The 24,985-nt window shown below is 43.0% G+C and overlaps 1 long non-coding RNA gene across 1 annotated transcript in view; it reads right to left on the bottom strand.

Annotated features, from left to right (window-relative positions):
• Nucleotides 1-24,985, bottom strand: part of LOC307179702 — a 36,954-nt gene that overhangs the window by 1,798 nt on the left and 10,171 nt on the right. Inside the window, exons 2-3 of the long non-coding RNA XR_013825521.1 lie at nucleotides 7,952-8,023; nucleotides 5,751-5,905 (exon numbers count right to left, since the gene is read on the bottom strand). This is a non-coding gene — a long non-coding RNA (uncharacterized lncRNA). The remainder of the gene's footprint in view (nucleotides 1-5,750; nucleotides 5,906-7,951; nucleotides 8,024-24,985) is intronic.

Genomic DNA, 24,985 nt, shown 5'->3' with positions numbered 1-24,985 from the left:
CCATGATAAAAAAAAAACAGAATAAAGAACTCAGAGGAAACAAAGATGGTGCAGGAAAGAAAATGTCAAAAAATGTTAATGTCATTAAAGATGTGAGAGAAGATATTACATCTACAAAAGAAGAAAAAAATGATATTAAAAGGAACAATTAGAGAATACAAAAGGTTTCCTAGAAATTAAAAATATGATGGAACATTTTTTTAATTCTATAGAATAACTGGAAGATAAAGTCAAGTAAATCTCAATATAAAGCATAATAAAATAATAAAGAAATGGACAATAGGAAAAAATAATAAAAAATGGATACTCACTGCAAGAGATCCAGTATCTAGTACAAATTTTAGAAGATGAGAACTGAGATAACCGTGGACAGGAAATTAGTAGAGGCATAAGAAAATTCCTCAGGAAATTTTGAGGGACATGATTTGCCAAATTTAAAAGGCACCCCAATGTCTAACTCAATATGTAAATGAAGATATGATGTGAAGATCTATATCAAGACATCATCACAAGAAAGGAAGGAAAAAAAAAAAAAAGAAAGGAAGGGATAGTTTGGCCATGAAAGAGTAATAAGGACTAGACTTGAACACCCAAGACTGGAACCTTCAGTGAACAACTAGAAAACTGGACAAAACATATGAAACAACAGTTTTTCAGGCAGCACAGGACAATGATCCTTGAGAAAAGGGAATCAGATGAAGTGAGCCCTGGGCTTTCTGTTGGAGGTGATTTCCATGCTGCAGCTGCAGGGATGGGGGGACCCAAATAGAAGCAGGGAAGAAACTGAGGAAACAAAGATCAGACATCAGAGAAGCTTAGACAGATGGAAGTTGAGAGGCAGAGTTCCCAAAAAGACGTAGTTACACAGAAAAAGAGCTCCAGAAATTTGTACGGTCCCCTCTAGCGTTTGCTGAGTTCTGGACTAGGCATGTGGAAACCAGAACTCCAAAAGGCTGGACAAAGAATGACTGGGGCATGGTAAACGAAATATTCCCAGAGTTTACACAGACCTTGGAATTGATCAAATTCCCCACAGGCAGAATGGAGATGCCAAGCCATTTATGCCTCTCTGGTAGGGCTGAACAAACGCTGGAGCGGGGCTACTTTCCATATGTCTTAGAAAAATTAAAATCAGGTCTTGAAGGGATAAAGCTGAAATGCGAGTAAAACTATTTGCCTAAACAAATCCAAAAACTCATTAAAAATGAAAAATCAAGCAAACAAGAATTCAGACATTCAGCAACATAAAATACACAATGTCTAAAATCTAATAAAAAATTACTAAACATGCCAAGAAGTAAGAAAACATGACCCATAATCAAGAAAAAAAAAGCAATAGGAATAGATACAAATAAAAGCCAGATATGATGGAAGTAGAAGACAAAGATTTTTTTAAAGATCTTATAATTGTGAACACATATTTAAAGGAAAATATGAACCTAATGAGAAAAAGAAAAGGAAGATATCAAAAAGAAATAAATGAAAATTCTAAGATAAAAAGTACACCATCTGAAAGTTTAACTGGATGAATGCAGAACCAGATCTTGGTTTCTAAATCCATTCTCCAATAAAAGAAACCAGGGCTTCTTGGAGAAATGAGATTCTAGAGCTGGGGCAGAGAATATACAGAAAGCAAGAAAGTTCTCAAAAAAACAAAATGATGGAGGCATTGTCAAAGGAACAAAGGAGCCAAATGAAAGACCTATGCTGAGAGAGTTTGAACAAAAAAAAAAAAAAAAAAAGAAAGAAAAAGTATTGGATTATAACTCAAAGTATAAAATAAATATTGATGAGTCCATACTAATAAAAATCAATGATAATAAATAAATAAATGCAAATATGCATATAGAAAAATTTCAAATAATTTTATGTAGGTCCTACTCCCTCAAGGAGGCAGAGCATAATTCTAATCCCTTAAGTGTGGGATGCGCCTAGTGAATTCCTTCCAAAGAGACCAGTATGGAAATAGAGGCAAAGATAACTTCATAGTGGAGAAACCTGAGAAACTACCTCACCCAAGTGATCAAAGTTAACATCATCAGTGATAAATCATGTTGGTAGCATGAACCCTTAATATGATGTAATGAAAATGACTCAGTGGCCTTTGTATCAAAAATCCATAACTACAATGTGGTAGGCAGAATAATGGCTCCCAAAATGTCCATATTCTAAACCCCAGAATATATTACCTTATGGGAAAAGAGACTTTGCAGATGAGATTAAGGATAGGGACCTTGAGATCCAGAGATTCCCTGGATTATCTGGGTGAACCCAGTCTAATCACATGAGTCCTTAAAAGTGGAGACCTTTTACTGTCCTGTCGCCAGAGACAGAGAGAGATGTGACGATGGTAGCAGGTCAGAGATGGAAGGTCAGAGAGAGTTGCTCGGTTTGTAGAAGGAGGAAGGGACCCCCAGCCAAGGGGTTGTAGATGGCCTCTAGAAGCTAAGACAAGGACACACAATCCCCCAGAACTTCCGGAGAGGAATGCAGCCCTCTGACACTTTGATTTTGACCCAGTGAGACTCACGTCGGACTTCTGACCTACAGAATTGTAAGTAATATATTTGTGTTGTATTGTTTAAGCCACTGAGTTTGTAGTAATTTATTACCACAGCAAAAAAAAAAAACTAATATACTCAGTCTAACCATGAGGAAAACATCAGACCAACCCAAACTGAGGGTCATTCTGCAAAATACCTCCTCAAAACTCTCAAAGGCATCCAAAACAAAAAAGTATGAGAAACTGTCACAACCTAGCGAAGCCTAAGGAGGCATGATAACTACATGTAATGTGGCATCCTAGAGGTGAAAAAGGACATTAGGTAAAAACTAAGGAAATCTGAATAAAGTATGGACTTTAGTTAATAGTAATATACCAACGTTGGTTCATTAGCTGTAACAAATGTGTCACAGTAATGTAAAATGTTAGCAATAAGGGAAACTGGGTGAGGAGTATACAGGAACTCTGTACTATCTTTGCAGTTTTTCTGTAAATCTAAGACTCTTCTCAAATAAAAGTTTATTTCAAAAAAATTCACTGGATAGGAATAGCAGCAGATTAGGCACAAAAGACCAGGGAATATGAAGTGATAGCAATACAATCTATCCACAATGAAGCACAGAGATAAAAAAAAAAAAAGACTGAAAGAAAATGAAAATAAAGACTGAGTGATCCTTTGGGGCAATGCGAAGCAATCTGACACACATGTATTTAACTGAAATCCCAGAAAGAGAAGAGAGGAGTGGGGGGAGGCCAGAAAAACATCTTTGAGGAAATAATGACCAAATATTTTCCAAGTCTGATGAATCCCATAGATGCAAGAAGCTCAACAAACCTTAAGCAAGACAATCAATCAAACAAACAATAAAACACAGGCAAATCATAACCGAATTTCTGAAAACACATGATAAAGAGAAAAATCTTAAGAGCAGCCAGAGAAGAAAAAGGTATTATATAAAAAGGAACAAAAATAAAGATGACAGGGCTTCCCTGGTGGCGCAGTGGTTGAGAGTCCGCCTGCCGATGCAGGGGACATGGGTTCGTGCCCCCGTCCGGGAAGATCCCACGTGCCGCAGAGCGGCTGGGCCCGTGAGCCATGGCCGCTGAGCCTGCGCGTCTGGAGCCTGTGCTCTGCAACGGGAGAGGCCACAACAGTGAGAGGCCCGCATAACGCAAAAAAAATAAAAAATAAATAAAGATGACAGCAGACTTGTCATCAGTTAAGGATCTGGAAATGAGATCATTCTGGACCATCCTGGTGGGCCCTCAATCCAAAGACAAGTGTCCTTATAAAAGAAGAGAAGAAGACACACCCACAGAGGACAAATCCACGTGAGGACAAAGGCGAGACTACAGGGATGCAGCTGCAGAAGCCAAGGAATGCTCGGAACCACGGGAAACTGGAAGAGGCGAGGAAGGATTCTCCCCAGAGCCGTCCTGGGCCAAGAACTACGGTCATATGTATGCTTTGCTGTTAATACAATATTAATAACTACTGATTAACCACCTCTACCTTTCTAAGTACATAAAATCAAATAGGTCTAAAATCTTTAACCCTACAACTGCCTACTTCATGCCCAGATTCTGGGTTGGTTAGATTTTTATCACACCTCATCTCAACCTCGTGGTCTTATGTGGTCCCATATGGGATCCAGGGTGATTCATCCCCCTTTTCCAAGTTGATAATTTGCCAATATCAGGCAAATTCGTGACTTTGGTGTTTCTTACATTTTTATGCTGATTCAATGTCAGCTAAGATTAAGAGATTGGGAGAACATGGAATGGTGTATAAAGGTTGGTTTTTGTTAATTCTGGCAAAAGGATCAAGTTTGTTTTTTTCTCTCGGTACTTAAGGATAATTTTTAAAAACCTTTTCAATATACTAATTCTTTTTTCCAGTTTTATTGAGAAATAATTGACATACATCATTATATAAATTTAAGGCATACAGCATGATGGTTTGATTTACATATTAATACTTTTAATGAGGACAACTAAATAGATTAAAACTAAATGTATTTTCAGAGCACCAATAAGGCCAGTGATCTCGATAAACCTTAATCAGTAGAAAATTTTAGCTATTCCATGTGGCTCAACAAAAATATGAATACACACACACACACACACACACACACACACGTAACCTATCACAGAGTCATTAACAAAACTTAAGTGTCTGTCCACTCACTTTTCATGATATTATCTGACTTATTTTTAGTAGAATGACTCATTTTTCTGAGAGTGGTGAGAGATTTGGACCAAACCCATATTCCAGCCTTTTTATCACCAAAGAAGGAAGGAAAGTGTAGGGAACGTACATTTACTGAGAACATGCTATGCAGCAGGTGCTCCGCTTAAACACCTATCCCCCCGGTAGGCCACTCCCTGTGAGGTTGGGGATCTAGTTCCCATTCCAGGATTTTGTCATCTCTTCCTGGTCTGATGGGGAAGGCTCCTAAAAATTACTGGTATCTCTGCTTCTACTTTTGTCTCCTGGCGGTCCACTCTAGACTCAGATGCACCAGAGTGTTATTAAAATATACCACGTCACACTCCTGCCTAAAGCCCCTCAGGCATTCCCCACGGCAATTAGAATAAAATCCTCTCTGCTTCCATGGCCTACAAAACCCCTGCATGGGGTCTGGCCTGCGCCCACCTCGTTCTCTCTCACTCTGTCTGGGACTAATCTTTCTCCCACTCACTCCCCATGCTTTAGCCCTGGGGTCAGCAAATGACAGCACACGGGCAAAACCCAGCCGACTGCCTGTTTTTGTACAGCTCCTGAGCTGAGAATGGTTTTTACATTTTTAAACGGTTGGGAAAAAAATCAAAAGAAGAACACTCTATTGTGACATGTGAAAATGATAGGCAATTCAATTAACAGTGTCCACAAATACGGTTTTATTGGAACAGAGCCATGCTCATCCGTGTATGTATTGTCCAGGGCAGCTTCTGTGCTACAACAGCAGGGTAACTGCAACCAAGACCGACTGGCCTAAAAGCTTAAAATATTTACTAGTTGGCCCTTTGCAAGAAAAGTTTGCTGAACCCCGCTTTCGTCACACTGGTCTCCTTCCCGTTTCTAAAACTCACCCTGTTCATTCTCTCCTCAGGGCTTTCTAGTTCCTGTTCTCTCTTCCTAGAATGTTCTTCTCCAGCTCTTTGCATGGCTCTTTGTTCCATGAGGTCTCACTTAACATGGGCAAAACCAGCAGAAGGTCATACACTATCAGACCGCATCTCTTACCTACAAGAGGATCCCTGGCTAGAGAGGTTGGATTGAAGGTTCCTTCTTTCCTTTCTGGCAGCAGCGAGGAAAGGAGAAGCTTTCTGGAGGCCAGGCTCCGAAGTGCACTGACCTGGTGATCCCTCCTGCAGTCGGTGTGAATGGATGCTCCTAACCTGCAAAGTAGAGCCTACGGAGCTGCAGGAAGGGAGGGTGAGCTCCATCTCCCAGGCTCCAGGGAACAGAGGAGCCTTCAGAGACCCTCCCCGGCCCTGTCAGACGATAGCCAGCGAAGCGGTGGGCACTGCCCAGAACTCTTGGCGTACTGTGTGAACAAGGGAAGGAGGGTGAGGTGTTCTTTCATCATAGCGCCCTGGTCCACAGGAGAAGTCAGTCGCCCTGTGGATAAAAAGGAACCTAGGGGCAGGACAGGAATAAAGACGCAGACGTACAGAATGGACTTGAGGGCACGGGGAGGGGGAGGGGTCAGCTGGGACAAAGTGAGGGAGTGGCATGGACATATATACACTACCAAATGTAAAACAGATAGCTGGTGGGAAGCAGCCGCAGGGAGATCAGCTTGGTGCTTTGTGACCACCTAGAGGGGTGGGATAGGGAGGGAGGGAGGGAGGGAGACGTAAGAGGGAGGAGATATGGGGATATATGTTCATAAAAAAAGAGAAAAAAGGACCTGAATTTAGTGTGAGGTGGAGTCAAAGTGCACAGGTCTTAGACCAGAAGGCCTTCTCTCTCCACATCAGCTGCAGGATCACGGACAGTCACTCTCCCTCTTCTGTGAAATACCAACTTGTCTAAGCCTCTGAGAGATTCTTAAGGGGCCAGTGAGAAAACATTTGTAAAACTGCCTTGTAAATTATGACTTAAAGGAACATAAAGTCTCTCACTCATCCTCTCTGAATACGGTGAAACGAGAACACAAAATTCTACCAAATACACACCGCTGTGACAGCCCCACAATTAAGCCTATTTGGTTAAATTGGTATGTTCTTAAGTGTATTATTTTGTTCTTAAAAAGAAAAGACATGTGTAAGATTTTAAGGGGTGTTGGCTTAAAATGCAACTACATTCTGTGAGATGGAGGGTGGGCGTTGCTGGACGCAGCGATGAGAAAGGGAGATTCTGAAAAAGAAAAGGTGCAGACGTAACAGATCGCGGCCAGCCAGGGAGAGAAATGCACCAATACCTCCCCTCACATTTATGTGGCGGTTTTAATTTGGAAACAGTATATTTCCCAAAGCAACTCAGTGAACCGGGCTCGGGGTACGAATGGTTTTCATGGAACTGAGTGTACTGAATTCCGAGGGGAGCATTCTGACAGAGGCTATGGCCGGGGGAGGAGAGGCACTCACTCGGAATTGGGATTTAGAGGGAAATGCAGTAATTCCACAGACAGTGAGGACAATGCTGTGCTAAGGGCTGTTTTAACATAAACCAGTATGTCTGTGAAGGCTCGTGTGAGGGCCCAGGCCCTGGAGTCGGGAGCCAGGGGCCCAAGCTGATGCTCTGACGCGCTCTATCCATGAGAAGCTGCTCTCTGGGAGCCCATTTTCTCCGTAAAATTGGGACAACGTGCTCTCTTGTGAGGAGTAGAGATGCAGCATGTAAAGCAACTTGCACCGTGCCTTGCTCAAACAAAAGCTGTTATTACTGTGCTAACCTGCCGGGTCAGTCACTGTTGAGACACACACTTCGTTAAAATCATATCATCTTCACTAGGCTGCGAAGATACCAGTTTGAAAGCTTAGCTGACATTAGAAGCTGACAAATTCTACCTGCAATGCCTGGAGATGATTCACAAGGAGAGCACGACAAGAACAGAAAGAACCATCTGCTTCCGCAGGTGCCAAGGTAGCGGGGAGGGTCCTCCCCTGGCTGAGGTGTGGGGTGAGTCTGGGGTCTGACTCAGATAATTCCTGCAAGGCCAGAGCCACAGGAATTGCTCAGAATGGGACACAGGGCCCAGGGAAAGAACTCTAGCTGAAATGAGCATTAGGCTGGAAAGGTAAGATTAGGAAGCAGAAAGTAGGCCACGGACCAGGAGAGGCCCGAGCAAGTGGTATATACAGCTAGATGGCTGACTGGGCCCTCTGGAGCTGGGCTGTGGCCAGAGGCTCTTTCTTCCACCGCCACTGCACAGCTAGCTGCCCGTGCAAGCCAGTAACCTTTGTCACCCATCCCCACCCATTGAGACCTGGCCTCACCTTCCTGGATGGATCCTTGCCCAGCTGCCTGTCACACCCCAGTGGTGTCCACAGCTCTGTTCCTTTCCTCACCTGCAAAGAACAAGAAAACAAAGAAGTGAGCAGAGGCTGGGCCAGGTGAAAGGCCAGCAGCTATAGGTGAGCAAGGAGACTCCAGGTCCCTAGCAGTCTGGAAGATCCCCTTGGTACAGTCGGAAGAGGCAATTCCATGTGGCAAAGGCCAACCCTTTTGCCCCCTAACAAAGCGATCTCTCAGCGTAGATCTACAGAAACTCACCAAGCATCTTCAAAGTTTGAGGCTTGGAGGGGCCGAAAGAGCAGCACAGGTTCTGATGAGAGTTGGACCTGCGTTCTAGTTTGTACTTGCTTTCCTCCGCCTCACGTGCATTTCCCTATCTGACTGCCACCACCAGCTGGCAGGTAGGATCACCGTGCAATTGTTCAACATTACTGGCCAATGTATAAGAGACAAAAGATGGTTTAGGACTATCGACAAATGTATAAAATGGTGGGGTGTGTTAAAGATGAATACTAGATATTTTTCAAGACTTTGTATAATCTTTCATATACAAATAGACTTTGTGGATTTCCAAGAAGAAAACAGAGCATGTAGTATTGCTCAAACGTTACTGTACTACAGAAAATGTTATGGGCTGAATTGTGTCCCCCACTCCAAATTCATATGTTGAAGTCCTAAACCTCAGTGCCTCAGAATGTGACTGTATTTGGAGATGGGACCTTCAAAGAAGGAATTAAAGTAGAGTCATCAGAGTGGGCCCTAATCCAATGACTGGTGTCCTTATAAGAAGAGACTAGGACACAGAGACACCAACAGGTGCACCCACAGAGAGATGGCCATCTGAACACAAAGCAAGAAGGCACCGTCTGCAAGCCAAGGAGAGAGGCCTCGGAAGAAAGCAACCTGCTAACACCTGGATCTCAGACTCGGAACTGTGAGAATGTACACTTCTGTTGTTTCAGCCACCCAGTCTGTGGCACTTTGCTGTGGCTGCCCCAGCAGACTAATGCAGAAAACCCATCAGCATCTTAATGATCAGTTTGCTATATGCTGGAACAGCATTAACCATCACTTTAATAGCTTTATTAAAATTTATTCTGGACGTTTATTCATTTTTATTTGCTAGTTTCGTAGTATCCCTGTTTTATAAATACTAACTTTCCTACCTTTACGTGTGTTGTTTGCACGTGATTCACACACATCCTCAAGTGGCCAGTCTCCGCCATTACAGAGAGACAAACGCTTCCTGTGCATTCTCGGGCTATACCCCTAACCCCTGGCCAGCAGCTTGGAGACTGTGGTGGTTTTGTACGATGTCAGTGTAGCTAAGCTGGAACTATGGATCCCAGAAAACCTGAGCAACATTTGGAAGGCAGAAGTGAGACGGGAGCAGTGTTTGCAGGAAGTCAGAAGGTCCACGTGGGGTCAGGTGCCGCGGCAGCTCCCAGCACAGCGGTGCCTCCGCTGGCTCACCTGGCGATGGAGGGCAGCAGCTCCAAATCCTGGTTAGGTTTGCGTGTAACTCCACAGTGAAGCGCACCAGCTCTTCTGCAGGTCGCCTTCATCACCGAACTTGGAGGACTGGAGGCGTGAGAGACCGAGGTGGGACACACGGGTTCCCATTCATCCATCCACACAGGTTCCAGTTTGTCCCTGCCATCTTCACTTCTCCACTTAGCATCCTTCCCCCACCTCCCCCCCCCCACCGCCTACCCCATGAAGCTTGTCCATCCCGCTGACTCAGGCCCAGGTCTTGACTCAGCATGGACAGATTGCACAGACTGCATAACCAGCTCCCATAATCATGTGTGTTCTAATCCCCACAATATATTCCTTACTTTGCTTAAAGTGGTTTTGCAACTCTGATCAAACTTTAACTGATGCAGAATTTGGAACCAGAGTGAGTGACGCTGTAATAAAAACCTAAAACACGTGCACTGGCTTTGGGACTGGCCTTGAACGTCTGTCGGTGGAGGCTCAAATAAACATGAGGAAAATATTCTTGGAATCTGGAAGGAAGGAGACATTTTTATACAGCGGTGGGAAGTTTAGCAACATTGACATCCATGGTAACTTGGAAAATAGAAACTGTACTGATGAACCATGTGATCTAGCCACAAAATTGTCCAGGCACAGTGTTGACAGTGCCACCTGGCCTCTTCCAACTCCTACATTAAAATGAGAGGGTATAAAGATAAGCTAAAGAACAAACACTTCAATATAAAGGTGACAGGTCTTGCTGAGTTTGAAGATAAAATTGTTTCTCATTCTCAGATGACATGCAAATCTAAAATTAAGAAATGGCTTCTGGATCTGGTTCCAGTCAAGATGGAGTAAGCAGACTCCATGGTCTCTCTTCCACTGATTCCATCTATAAACCCTAGACAGAACACATAAAGCAACTAATGAAGACTGAAAGGAAATAATAGTAGGTAGATTGGGGAGGGAAATCAAAACTCCAAGAAGGTCCAGTAAGATGGTGAGTGTCCTGGGTCTTTTTCCTTCCACATTTCTTGGCATAGATGCAGGACAACCTGGAACTCAGAACTGCTTAAGTTGCACACACAGGAAAAAGTGCAAGAGAAACTCACTCTTTCTGATCAAGGGAAAGGACAGAGAGAGTCACAGTCCTTGAGGGTCTTGGGGAGGGGAAGGGGTGTGAGTCACTGTGGCAGAGGGCAGCCTGTGGCAGACTGGATCACCCGAAGACGGCCACCACAGTATCTCCCTTCCCACATGCTCCTTTGACAATGTGATTTTGTCATCTCCCATCGAGAGGTGGAGTCTGCGTCTCTTCCCCTTGAACCTGGGTGGACCTTTGTGACTATCTCAACCAACAGAGTAGAACAGAAGTGATACTTTGTGACTTCTAAGAGTAGATCATAAAAGGCAGTGCGGTTTCCTCCTGGATTTCTCTTTGAATACTTGCTTTTAGAGCCCAGCTGCCATGCCGTCCAGAAGCCCAGATACACGAAGAAGTCACATGTAGTTCTGACTGACGGCTGCAGCTGAAGTCCTAGCTGACAGCCAGTGTTAACCCCAGATTCCAGCACCAGCCCCCACCTGACTGCATCCACATGAGAGACCCCAACTGAGAACCGCCTGCCAAAACCCAGTCAACCCCACAATTTTGAGAGGTAATAGCACTGACTGATTTTTGTTGTTTGATGCCACTGAAGTTGGGGCGGTTTGTTACACAGCAACAGGGAACTAGAACAGGGATCATAAAAACAGCTGTTTTGGTGTCTTGCTCATGAGCTCTCAGACTTTCTCCAGATCTACCATCCTACCTCCCACCTACATCTCAGTCGCTAAAGTTTCCCCACCCTGTTGTTCTCATAGTGTGGTTTGCCCTTCTCATCTTGGTCTTTAGGAAAACCACTGACTAGTCAATCCCTCACTGACTAGGGATCCCCATACCCCAGACGCCGACACTAGGAATATCTCCAAGATCCACCCCCAGTAACCTCAGCCATCAGATGTGGAACCAGCAAAGTAGGAAGTTCCTCACCTGTCACGAGGTGGGAACGATAAGCCTCGATAGATCAGAAGCTCAGCAACCCCTTGTGAATGTGGGGAAGAGTAATGAGTGTAATTATTATAATCGAAGTATCACATTATGGAAATCTAAAGAAATGTTTTAGAGAAATACAGAATAAATAATGACGGAAGAGAGAAAAGGAAGAAAAGATAAAAGAGGAAATTAAAAGAAAATGGGCAAAAAAAAAAGAAAAAAATAGATACAGGGTCAGAGAAGTACCGAGGGAAGAGATAAAGATGATTAGGTGAGAAACAAAAACTGAGGAGAAAGCAGGTCAAGTAGAGGCCCTAACACGTGAGAGCTATGCCAAAAATACCTGCTGAAGGGGCGGTGCAAAACATGTACTAGCACTCACTGTATGTAATCTATACTTCATTTAAAAAGTAAACAAGGGACTTCCCTGGCGGTCCAGTGGTTAAGACTCCACGCTTCCAGTGCAGGGGGCACGGGTTCAATCCCTAGTTGGGTAACTAAAATCCCACATGCCTCGTGGCCAAAAAATAAAATAAACAGCAAGAAAAAATTGTACTAACTAGACTGATGCATCCTGATCTTACATCTCTGCTGTTAGAACGGTAGCATTCAAGTGAGTTGCTATCTATTAACATTGCAAAATTATGACATTTGGAGATGGGACCTGAAATTTGAGTGTATTATTAGAAAAGACGTTATAAGGATGACTCTGCTTTTTATGGTACATACAGAAAGACTGAGAGGATGTATTGAATGCTGGAATTTCGCTTCCTGACCAGCTGTTAGGATGTTAATCATTAAGGAACAAAGCGTACTATACCATTAAATAAAGCATGCTGAAAGAAGACAATAGTCATGATAAATGTAGAAATAAGCAAGAACAAAATAAGCAACAGTGTAGAAGCCAACAGTCCTCCCTTTACAGAGAGACACCAAACCAAAGAAGCATATTCTCTCCTTCATGCAGCCTTTGTACAATAAACCATCACTGTATGTGGAGCACAAAGGGAGGTTGTGACCTGCATCTCCAGTTTTGGGTGAGGAGAAATTATCCTACCAATAAGAGACAGATGCCAAGAAGAGAAGACGACTTAATCTAGTTTTACTCCTGGTAGCACCCTGGTTTGAGAGGGCCCGTGACACAGCATTCCAGACAGTGTATTTGGGCACGTGGGTTACAGGCGGGGCCAAAACATTGAGTCCCTCATCCCTTGGGGTGGCCACGTGCAGCTCCACGTATTTACACACATACAATTTTCTATCATCATCACTCTATATGTGTCCAGTGGGATGAAGAAGGTTGGGAGACTGCATTGCGGTTGAAATCGTTCTTGATTTATGAGGACTTCATATAGGTAACAAAATTCTGTGCATAATCTACCCTGATTCCAACCAGTTAAGGAGAAGTAAAATCCCCTTCAGACTATCTCACTATTCCCTTGGGACTCTCCCTGCCCTCACTAACCCACACTCCGCTCCCAAATTTACAAAGAGAGAAGTAAAGTTGGAGGAGGGTAACTGGGTAAATGTTCAGTTGTCACTGATCAGCTTAGTGACCTTGGGCAAATTACCAAGATCATATAGTGAAATCCCTTCAACGTGTAGATGAGGAAACCTAGACCTAGGTTAAATACTTAGAAATATCAAAGATGTGCCTAGTGGTAGCACCAAGGCAAGAACCCCTATTTTCTCCAGTCCCAGTATGCGGCTGCAGCTGCCCTTGAACCAGACTACTGCCCTACATGCCTCAAGCAAATTAGTCATTTAAATAAAAGAAAAAAGCACCACGTGCACTGTCACTATGGGAGATCAGCAGAGCTGTGATCCAAGGATGCTGGCTTCCACCAGAATGGGATGGTCAAAACGGGCAAAGAGCCTTGGTATGCCCATCACACTTAAAGATCAGGGTTCTGCTTTGCTGATGCAGAAACCCCAGAACTGGTTGCATCATGGGAGGACAGACTCACACCAGCTATACCCAAAGACCTGAAATCTAAAGCAGAATGCTAGTTTACTACTGTACGCTAGTTTACTACTGTACGCTAAGGGGGAATAGGTCTTTCCAGACTGTTTACGCCAATCTCAGCAGCCCCTTCTCATTTTCCAGGTCCCTTAGAGGCTGCTTGACGAGCATGAAATCAGAGCACAGGGATGCCCAGGCCCCGGAACACCTGATGAAGCATCCCGTGCCACAATAGTGGATTTCAGTGACTGCCAGTTACTTCCTTCTCCCACCCCCTCACCTTCCCCCCACCCTTACTGCCGAATTCCGGCTTGAGAGGGTGGTGTTCAGCCACCCACCTCCTATTGACAGTCATTCTTTCCTAGATAAAGCAAACACAATTGATTCGTATTCCTCCAGGTTAATAACACCTATTATGTTCAGCCTCAGATAAGTTCGTACAGATGTCCTGATATACAGCATGGATTAGCTTAGGGCATTTCTATCTCCTTAGGCAATAATTTACTGACTACATTCATTATCTTTTGATACTTCCTCATTGAGGTTAACGTTATCTCAAAGTTGTGTCTTATTGTTACTCCATGTACTAACTACAATATCTGCTACAAGCAATGCCTAGCAACTAGCTAGGGTGTCAACCAAAGAATTCTCATAGCACATATTGTAGCTGTTCATTTCATATTTTCACCCTATGGCACATGGGGCTGATTCTGCTGCATTGAACCACACTTTTCCATAACTTCTCTAGTTATTCTCACCCCCTTTTCCATATCTTTTTTTGTTTTTCTTTTTTAATCTTCCAGCTACCTTTCGTCTCCATACTTATACCAAGGCACACACACACGTATCGGCTGTACTGACAAACAGCCTCGGTTCCTTCTGGAAGGCAGCAAAGATTAAATCCTTACTTTCGGTGCAGAGTGCCACTGCCAATTCTCAGCCCTGAGACCTTGGAGCCTCAGTTTCCTCACCTGCAAAATGATGACAGTCACTTCTGTCACCTGTTTTCTTCACAAGGTTGCTGAGAAATTCAAATAAGATAATGCAGGTAAGAACACTGTGAAAGGCTCAGCAAGCCACACAAAGGTAAGGAAAACATGCAGATAATTTGCAATAAAAATAATTAGGCAGGGGGCTTCCCTGGTAGCGCAGTGGTTGAGAGTATGCCTGCCGATGCAGGGGACGCGGGTTCGTGCCCTGGTCCGGGAGGATCCCACATGCCGCGGAGCGGCTAGGCCCGTGAGCCATGGCCGCTGAGCCTGCGCATCTGGAGCCTGTGCCCCGCAACGGGAGAGGCCACAACAGTGAGAGGCCCGCGTACCGCAAAAAAAAAAAAAGAAGAATAATTAGGCATTCATGTTCATTCATTTAAATGTGGCTTTGCTCCTTTTTTGCATCAATTAAATCAAGAGAAATGTCAGGTATGATTCTTAGGGACCAAGATTATGTGTTTGCTGGGCAAGAGGAATATGCCTTCGAGTGCCTTGGGGATAGAGTTAATTTGGTTTTTCTACGCTTTAGAATTAAAGCCCTATCCGGAATTCTCATGCCTTTTTATCCTTCTAAGCATTTTGATGCTAATGTAGGAAAGTTCAGAAGCGATGACTATTCTAAATATATATTACTTTATTTAATGAGTATCTTCATTAATACTTATGGTTCATCACATGACTACCTTTTTCAAAAGCAAGAGTAGGTGGATGGCAAGCCAACCCTTGTGCCTGCACACACAAAAAGTCTGGAGACCCAAATAAGTAAATTTAATTAGAGATTGCACATGGCATGATTGTGGGATGCAGGCAAATTTACCCTGCCCTACAGCAGGAGGGCTTTGTCCTGGTGTGTAACATTTCAAAGGCCCTTGTTCATGGGAACCATTTCTCCCTTCTGCATAGATGAGTTTGCAGCTGCTGTCAGGTGTAGAGATTTCATTTTAAATACTGAATGTTCTCCAGCTCCTGTAATAACCTGCAGCTGTTTGACCACTCCGTGCAAGAGGCTGAATGTTGTGCATTGTCTCTGGAGCTGCTTCAGACCAAAGCAAAATATTTTCCACTTCCAAGAATCAGTGAAGGGCCACCTATCAGTGGAATTTAAAATATTTCTCCAATTAAGCTCCAGACCTACAGAGTCAGTTTTGAATGTGAGAAGAAAGGGACAGCAAGTCAGCAGCGTTGCTCTAAAAAGAACTGTTCTTGAGATGACAGAGTTGTCTGTTTGGAGCAGCCTTCGGCCCTCTTTCTGAATAAGGAAACACCTGCGTGCAGCAGGGGTGCAAAGCCCTCATTCCCTCCAGGCAAAATGAGAGAGAAAAGTCTGTGGATTTTCCAGTGCTGTTATCTAACGGTCAAGAAGTGAGTGCCTAACTAACAAGCAGCGCATATAGTGTACAGACAATACATGTTAGTTGAATGAATTAAGTAGTGAACACCATAATTTTAATAATATTTTAACATTGCAAAACTCCATCAGTCTGAGTTCGAGTTTTTTCCTTAAAATTCTCAAAATACATGCTTGTGAGGTTGTAGCACCGCTCCAAGAGGGGCACCCACAGATGGGTGAAGGGAGAAGGTACATATCCGCCTGGCAAGCCAGATCAGTGGACCCGAACCTGGCTTGGCACTTAACGGGATCAGAGAGATCCTGGCAGATTTCACTTATATCCCATGTCCTTTTCTATCTGGGCATTTCAGGAGCAGACATTAGACGCTGGTTTATTGCTCGGCTATTACTTTTTCTTCTTTTTAGATTGTTCAGGATTGACCACACTAGACTTGGTCATATTCCAAATACTTGCACCAAGTATCTGTAACAATAAGTGCAAACCTAATGGTATTTAGTTGTGTTCTGGAGGAATTTTGGGTAATGATTATAGATTCTAGAATTAGGAAAAGAAATAATGGGTGTGATTATCATTTCCTTCTGTTATCTATTCAACCCCTCTGTCTTGCTTTTCTTTCCGTCATAAAAATAGAATAGAAACAAAATGTCAAGGTTTTGTTTTTGCCACTGGATTGTCATATGTATTCATTTAATTTTTCTCCACAGAAACAAGATGTCCTTGACTGAGGGGACATTTAGGGCCTAGAATACAAGGTTACACAATAGGGTTTGGTGCACAGAGTTGCTGAAGCTGACCCCTTCTCTGTCCTTGTCCCAAACCTGAGGACCTTACTCAGAAGAGACTCTGGGATTTGTCATATTGTAATGTCCACAGGAAACAAGCTGTGGGTCTGAGAAAGCCAACCATGCTGGGGTTTCTCATGTGAATGCTGGATAGTATTCATCTGTGTTTCCTTATAGGGACACAGTGGTACTGAAGCCTGCAGAGTTGGACCCCAGGATCCCAAGAGCAAATGTCTTTTAACTCAGAGCTGTGACTCAGGGGCCTCAGTAGAGGGTCTTCATCTTAACTGTGTTTGCCCAAGAACTGAAGGGCCCTTTACAATAGAGTCCTTCAACCACGAAGGGAATGACAGTTTGGGATCCTTGTAAGATACACTAAGAGGATACAGGAAAGAGGGAGGGCAATGGAGAGGAGAAAGGGAACATTCCTTCATTTACGCCCCTGCATTGTACCTAACCTCACAGCCTCACCAAAGTCACGGGCCACAGCTTCCGGCAGCAAAGCTGCGGGATCCAGGAGTCTCCGGGGACAACTCCTGATGAATGGTTATGCTGAATTGTTGATCCAACCTGGAGCAACTTGCCTTTCCTTCCCTCTACACCTCTGACGTCTCTGAGCTTCTTTCCAATGAGATCACTAGTTTGAGGGCAGTGCAAATGAAACCTAACCACACTGCCGTGCCTCTTTTTATTACAAACTTTTTCCTCCCAACAATTTTTAGGGTGCGGTGCGTAAATGTACACGCGAACTTTTTTTTGTCGGAACTGAGAAAGACGATGAAGCATTAGGGATGGCCTAGGTTTGGATATGCAATAGCAGCAGATCCTTCCACTTAACCCCATGCAAAAAAAAAAAAAAAAAGAGAGAGAGAGATTCTGTGTATTCCAGCCTCTGTCACCCTGGCAGCACCTCCTTCAGGTCACTCCTGTGAGCTCGGACTTAGGACCAGTTTTCAAAGACCGTCCCTGCGCGGAACCGAGAGGCTAAGGTACAGTTTTCAAATGTGGAGTTTCCTCTTCAGGACCTCCCGACTCATTTGTGTCCCAGCCCATTTGGGGGAGGACGGAGAGAGTCACTTGCTAAAAGGCTGAGTGCCCACAGCTGGCCGCGCTGAGCTGTTTCTGAAGCTCAGAGCAGCTATGACTCATCCCTCCCACAGTCCGTTAACTTCTCACTCCTCTTACGAGACCAGCTACCCTTCTCACTCTGACTCCTACAAACCCACCTATTTTCAAATTTGCTCAATAACCGTGACATTCAAACCCAACCTGCTCCTTGCACAGGATGCTGAGAAAAGACACAGGGGAAGTCGAGGGTCTGCAGTAAATACTAATGACCATAAGGTGAGGACTATTTTCTTGGACTCTGGGTGGTAAGAAATAGATGCTAGGAAGAGACTCCAGCACGTTTTAGGACATGTGCCCTCTTGCCCAATCAAGTTAAAGGAATTCAGTCATCCTAAATGGTGATTTTCAGGAAGTCACACCAGATTTTAATTGAATTCACAGGCTCCTGCATGATTACGAACATAATACTTTGGGTACCCAAACAGGATTGAGCTGGTAACAATAGAGGTAAAATGATTTTCTGCCTTAAAGTAGTAATGCTCAAAGTTATTCTCTCTGTGACACTTTCAGGCCCTGTTGCCAAAGTCACAAAAGTTAAAAAAAAAAAACAAAACAACTTTTTTTTTCAGAGAAGGTTCAGGTCTTTCCTCCATGGCTCCAGGTGCCAAGGCGATTAAAAAATGCAACAGGGGCTTCCCTGGTGGCACAGTGGTTGAGAATCTGCCTGCCAATGCAGGGGACGCGGGTTCGAGCCCTGGTCTGGGAAGATCCCACATGCCGCGGAGCAACTGGGCCTGTGAGCCACAACTACTGAGCCTGCGCTTCTGGAGCCTGTGCTCCACAACATGAGAGGCCGCAATAGTGAGAGGCCTGCTCACCGCAGTGAAGAGTGGCCCCCGCTTGCCACAACTAGAGAAAGCCCTCGCACAGAAACGAAGACCCAACACAGCCAAAAATAAATAAATAAATAAAAAGTATCAGGATGAACTTATTAAAAACAAACCAACAAACAAAAAACCACACTCTAAATGAAAAACATCTCTCTGTATTGCTATGGAGTGGTTTCCAGAATACAGTGTAAATAAAGCAAGGTGGAGCTATATTTATATATGTTTTTAAATAGAAGGATAAACCACAAATAAATTTGAAAAAATAATTCCCTAGATTGAGGGAACCAGTTAGAGGTGAAGGGTAGAAACTAGATTTCTCTGAAAAAAACTCTGTTTTGTAGATTTTACTTTGGAAGCATGATTATAAAACAAAATAGAATAAAAGAGAAAAAGACAAAACTCTTAGAATAAAAACAATAGGCTCACAAAATCATACAGATGAGCAAACTTTCTAAGCAAATACAGTGCTTTGTATTTGCTTAGGAAAATAAACAAGTGTTTGTTCATTTGGACCTTCTTAAAAGAAGTACTGTGGCTTAAGCTGGCAAACTAGTTTTTCTCTGGGATCCATAGACTAGAGATGGGAATATAAACCCTAAATCTTAAAGAGAACATTCTGTAATGAGAAATGCCTATTTGCTCATTCTTTTCCTATGTAAAATTTTTAAATTTCCATTTTTCATAAAGAAAGTAAATCTAACTGAATCATTGCTCTGCTGAAAACCCTTCAAGGACTCCCCACTGCTTACCTGAACAAGCATGGTACACATTCCCTCAGGGGTATCTGAGATGATTTTCAGTGATGCAAGGATAAATATTTTCTAAGTTTTTAATTGTAATGCATTTATTGTAAAGTGTATTAGAAAAATAAAACTGGTATAACAAAACTGTGATTTCGGGGATATTACTGCTTAGGCAAGGTTAAGTAAAAATGAACTGATTTTAGTATTAAATAATATTATAGAGACAACATGGATACGGCAAAAATTTAAAGAGAGTGGGGAAAAAGCTGTTTTGGAAACAATGGCTGACAAGATGGAGTTCAAGTTTTTCCACATGGCACACACGGTGCTTACCTCTCCAACCTCATTTCTTGCCACCTCTTGCTTAGCATTTTATGCTTCAGCAACAAACACCAAATACCACTGGTTTTCCACTCTCCCATCGGTGTCTTGGGTTCCTAAGCCCACCTTTTTCTACTCACCTACCTTCTGAACTCCAAATTATCCTTTAAAACAGCTTTCAGGCAGACCATACACCTGTACTTCTGCTCTAACTGCACTTGCCCACAATATCTGGGAATGATCTCTTTGTGTGTTTTTAACCCACAGGACTTTGAGCTCTCAGGGCAAGGACTGTCTTATTTAGCTTTGTATCGCCAGTGGTAGCACAGTAATTATTAACTCAATAATTTCTTGCGTAAAACCTAGAGTCGGTATGGAATAAGTTTAGTCATAAAATGGTAGTGCTTTTATTGAAATCTCTTCTATGTGCAAGGCACGGTAATGGACAATTGGAATCAAAGAAGAATGAGAATAAACCGTTCAGGGAGGTTATAATGATCTCATTTAAGCCTCAGAATGATTTTATGGGTTAGGAATTATTCTCTATCTTACAGATGAGAAATCTGAAGCTGAGTGGCACCAATATAGCATAATGGCTAAAGGATTGATTTCTGCCGTTAGAAAGCCTGCGTTCAAATCCATTTAATAGCTCTGAATGGGTTACTCAACCCCTGTAAATCTTCGTTTCCTCTTCCATAAAAGGGAATACTGATAACAATACCTATCTCTTAGGGTTGTTTTCAGGATTAAATGAGATAAGGTTGATAAGGCCACTTCAACAGTGCCTGGCACATAGTATTTATTAAATCTGCATATATATATCACATTAATTAAAATATATGTCACAATAAGTATAATATAATAAATAAAAAAGACTGTTGTGCTGCTTCAAGGTCTGCCTCAGAAACAGAAGACAGGGCTTCCCTGGTGGCGCAGTGGTTGAGAGTCCGCCTGCCAATGCAGGGGACGCGGGTTCGTGCCCCGGTCCGGGAGGATCCCACATGCCGCGGAGCGGCCGCTGAGCCTGCACGTCCGGAGCCTGTGCTCCGCAACGGGAGAGGCCACAGCAGTGAGAGGCCCGCGCACCGCAAAAAAAAAAAAAAAAAAAAAAAAAACAGAACACATCAGTAAATTATATCCAAAAATAATTTAAAAGCAACTTAAAACTTCATATCATCTTTTGAAAATGCCATAGAAATTTTCCTTTATAATACACAACAAAATGTCTATAACATCCTCCTCATCCAGCAAAAAAGGCCTACTGATCACAGCATTCAACTACATCCAATTTTTTTTTTCCATGTCTCAACCCCGTCCCCCCAAAACAGAACAAATCTCTCTCTTCAAACACACCCTATGCTGGCTCTTTTACTTTTTAACCATCTCATTTCATCTCCCAAACCCTTTATCTTCTTTCCTCAAGTAACTTTCTACCTGTTCATTGTAAATCAATTTTGCTGTGAACCTAAAACTGCTCTAAAAAATAAACTCAATATTTTAAAAACATCTTCAGAGGCTTCTTGGTGTATATGCTACATCACAACTCTTCAGCACAGTCTGGACAAAACCAACTATATTTTTCATCAGAGTAATAATGAAATTATAACAGCTAGTATTTTTTGAACGTTTCTTATATGACAACCAGTGTTGTAAGTACTTCACATATATTATCTCATTTAGTCCAGACCACCCCATCCCCACGCCACCAGCCATTAACTTCACTCTGATCTGTTGAGTAAGGCAAAGATACCAAGATGGCAAAGACAGACTTATCCTCAGCGGGCAGGACCTTATAAATATGTTACCTCTTCTTTCCATGTCTCATTAAGTTAACCTCCCCAAATCACATACTTAGTAATGGAAGAGGTAACATTTCTCTCTGACCCAAAAACCCACAGTTTTCGCAAACTCCATGAGGATAAAAGACAAAATTATTCAAAGCAGAGCTGTCTCAAACTATAGTGTTGAAGAACAGATCAGTGGCTGCCAGAGGTGAGTGTGAGTACAGAGATACAGCACAGGGAATTTTATGTGATGGTAGAATTGTTCTGTATGCTGACTGTGCAGCTGGTTACATGAATTTATATGTGTTAACATTCATACAAAGTCCATTTACCTGTAGGATGATTTTTTTTCAAAGCAAAGCTGTTTCAACACTTAGAAATTTTCTCCTATACAATGTGGATAAAATTGAAATCGATTCCAAAATTAAAAAGTAAAAAAATCTAAGCTGTCTTTCCGTTCTTCCTCTAGCAGAGCTGTACCCAAGGGTCAGCCCTTGGTAAAGCCGTGACTAAGCAAAGGCTCCTCTTACCCTCCTCCTCCCTTTCCGAGCATCTGTCTTCCTCTCCCGATTCCCCACACCCCCCAAATCACAAGCAGGGAACCCATGGGTTCATGCTGCCCTCCCCACAAATGCACAGGCTTTGCTGTGTGCAACATCCAGGCCCACTGCCCTTGAGCCCCTGCACTGGGGAGCTCCCCCATTCCACAACTGTTTATCAGAACTCATTTCCTTCACATGAGGTTCCGCTCTCAGCTAACTGCCAGAGCAGGAAGGATCCAGTAACCCCATCTCACCAGTGGAGGTGTCAACAACCAAGAATGACTGAATGGGATAGAAGTATCAGTCGGGAGGAGACAGATCACAGGGAAATCTTGGGCAGAGAAGCTTTCAGAACATCATTCAACTCATTCTTTGCAGTATGAGAGGCCTGCCCAGTCCGGCCTCAAAATATACACAAGCCATCTCAGAAAGATGTCATTCCTCAGAAGCCTTCAGAATCGTAGGAGAGGCTGTATGTGTGTTGGGGGGCAGACTCTCTGTACTTTCTGCCCAATTCTGCTGTGACCCTAAAACTGCTTTAAAAAATAAAGTCTATTTAAAAGAGGTCTTCAGGGCTTCCCTGGTGGCGCAGTTGTTGAGAGTCTGCCTGCCGATGCAGGGGATGCGGGTTCGTGCCCCGGTCCTGGAAGATCCCACATGCCGTGGAGCGGCTGGGCCCGTGAGCCATGGCCGCTGAGCCTGTGCGTCCGGAGCCTGTGCTCCGCAAGAGGAGAGGCCATAACAGTGAGAGGCCTGCGTACAGCAAAAAAAAAAAAAAAAAAAAAAAGGAGGTCTTCAGGGACTTCCCTGGTGGTGCAGTGGTTAAGAATCCGCCTGCCAGTGTAGGGGACACAGGTTCAATTCCTGGTCCAGGAAGATCCCACACGCACGGAGCAACTAAGCCCGTGCGCCACAACTACTGAGCCTGCTCTCTAGAGCCCGCGAGCCACAACTACTGAGCCCACGTGCCACAACTACTGAAGCCTGTGCGCCTAGAGCTGGTGCTCTGCAACAAGAGAAGACACCGCAATGAGAAGCCCGCACACTGCAACGAAGAGCAGACCCCGCTCACCGCAACTAGAAAAAGCCCGCACGCAGCAGCGAAGACCCAATGCAGCCCAAAATAAATAAATAAGTAAATAAATTTTAAAAAATAAAAAAATAAAAGAGGTCTTCAGAGCCTTCTCAGGATATATGCTACATTACAATTCTTCAAAACTGACTATATTATTCATTAATAACGATAGTAACAAATATTATACTATAGATAGTATTTATATATTATATTTAATAATTTTAGTATTATAAAATTATATTTAATAATATATAGTATTATAAATAATGATAGAATAATAAAATAATAACCGCTAGTATTTTTTGAACACTTATGACAAGCACTGTTCTAAGTGTCCCCTATGTGTTGCCTTATTTCGTTCTCTAACGATCCTAACAGGTAGATAGTATTATTATCTCAGTTTAACAGGTGAAGAAATTGAGGCAAAAGTGGTTAAAGCAATTTCTTGTGATTGACATGGAGATGTTGCACCCAGATGTCCGGTCTTGCTGCCCACCTGTGGGAAGCAGAGTGGTCAGTCTTCTGCTATCAGCTCCTTCAGAGTCGGCCGCAGGTGCAGGGCACCCCTGGCCTGCAGTCCTCCCCCTCTGGGGCAGCACACACCAAACTTCTGCACAAGTTCCCTGTAAAAAAGGCCTGGCCATTTCAGCCCAGTGCAGGATACTGACAGTCGGGGTTGGCTGAGGCTGTGTCAGACCTGCATCTCACTTCCATCCCTTCCTCCAGCCAGTCCTGCTCTTGCCTTGCCTTCCTAAGTCCTGATCCTTCATAAACATCCTGCACCCCAAACTCTGTCTCAGGATAGGCTTCCAGAGGACACAACCTACAGCACTCACCAGGGGTCACGCAGCTGCTAAGCGGTGATGCCATTTGGCAGTCTGATGAGCTTAAGCTCTGTGAAACGCTGCTTCCAAATATAAAAACAAATACAGGACACTCTGATAGTAATTTAGCAAGGGCTGAAACCATTACTTGGAATATCTGAAACTGTCTTTAATTTTTTATATCTGCTTTATTGAGTTAAATTCACATATCATAAAAATTCACCCCTCTCAAGTATACATACAATTCAGTTTTCAGTATATTCCCAAAGCCGTGCAACCATCGCTACTATCTAATTCCAGAACATTTCATCACCTCAAAAAGAAAGTCTGTACCCTTGAGCAGTCACTCCCCATTTGTCTTCAATTTTGGTCTTCCTGAACAATAATTAAACTATTCATCTGTTTGTGCCAGTTATGAAATTTATCTACCATCATCCAAGGTACAAACTTTCCTAATTTCACTCTCTTTTAAAGTACCAAAGACATAAACATGTTCAAATTCTTGTTTGGTAATCTCATTCTTTGGAATTTATTCTTTTGAAAAAAATTACAAAAGATGGGGGGAAAATCAGTTTGCATAGTTTATAAAACTGAAAAACTGGGAAAAACTTTTGTTCATCAAGGGGATTTGGTTAATTAAATCACAGCACATTAACAAAGTGGAATATTATGTATCCATTAAAGACTAAAGAGCAACAAGAAAAATGCCTGGTATAACATTAACCATAAAAGCAGAATATAACATTGCATCTACAACTATGTGAAATATGTACACATGGATAAGGATCGAAAGGAAATGGAGAAAGATGAAAACAGTTGCTGAGGCAGGATGTTGAAAATGAATTATTTTCATTCATCTGAGTTCCTTTATTATTGTCAAAAGGTGGTCCCTGCAATGAATAAGAATTAGAGGGAAATTCCATATAATCTACTCTTGCCAGTGAAACTTCTCATTCAGAAGGGGAGGTAAGTACAGCATACAATTCTTGTTAAGAGCAAGGATTTTGGGGTCATACGGACTTGGATTTTAATTCTGGCTCTGATACTTCGGAGATGTGACCTCAGGCAATAATCTAACCTCTGTAAGACTCATTTTCCACAACTATTAACAGGGGCTCATGGCACATCTGCCCCATAGGGCTGGTGCGAAGATGCAGTGAGATAG

Source organism: Stenella coeruleoalba (assembly GCF_951394435.1).
Source record: "Stenella coeruleoalba genome assembly, chromosome: 21".
NCBI lineage: Eukaryota > Metazoa > Chordata > Mammalia > Artiodactyla > Delphinidae > Stenella > Stenella coeruleoalba.
The sequence above is the reverse complement of the archived record's forward strand: the minus strand, read 5'-3'. Positions and strand labels throughout refer to the sequence as shown.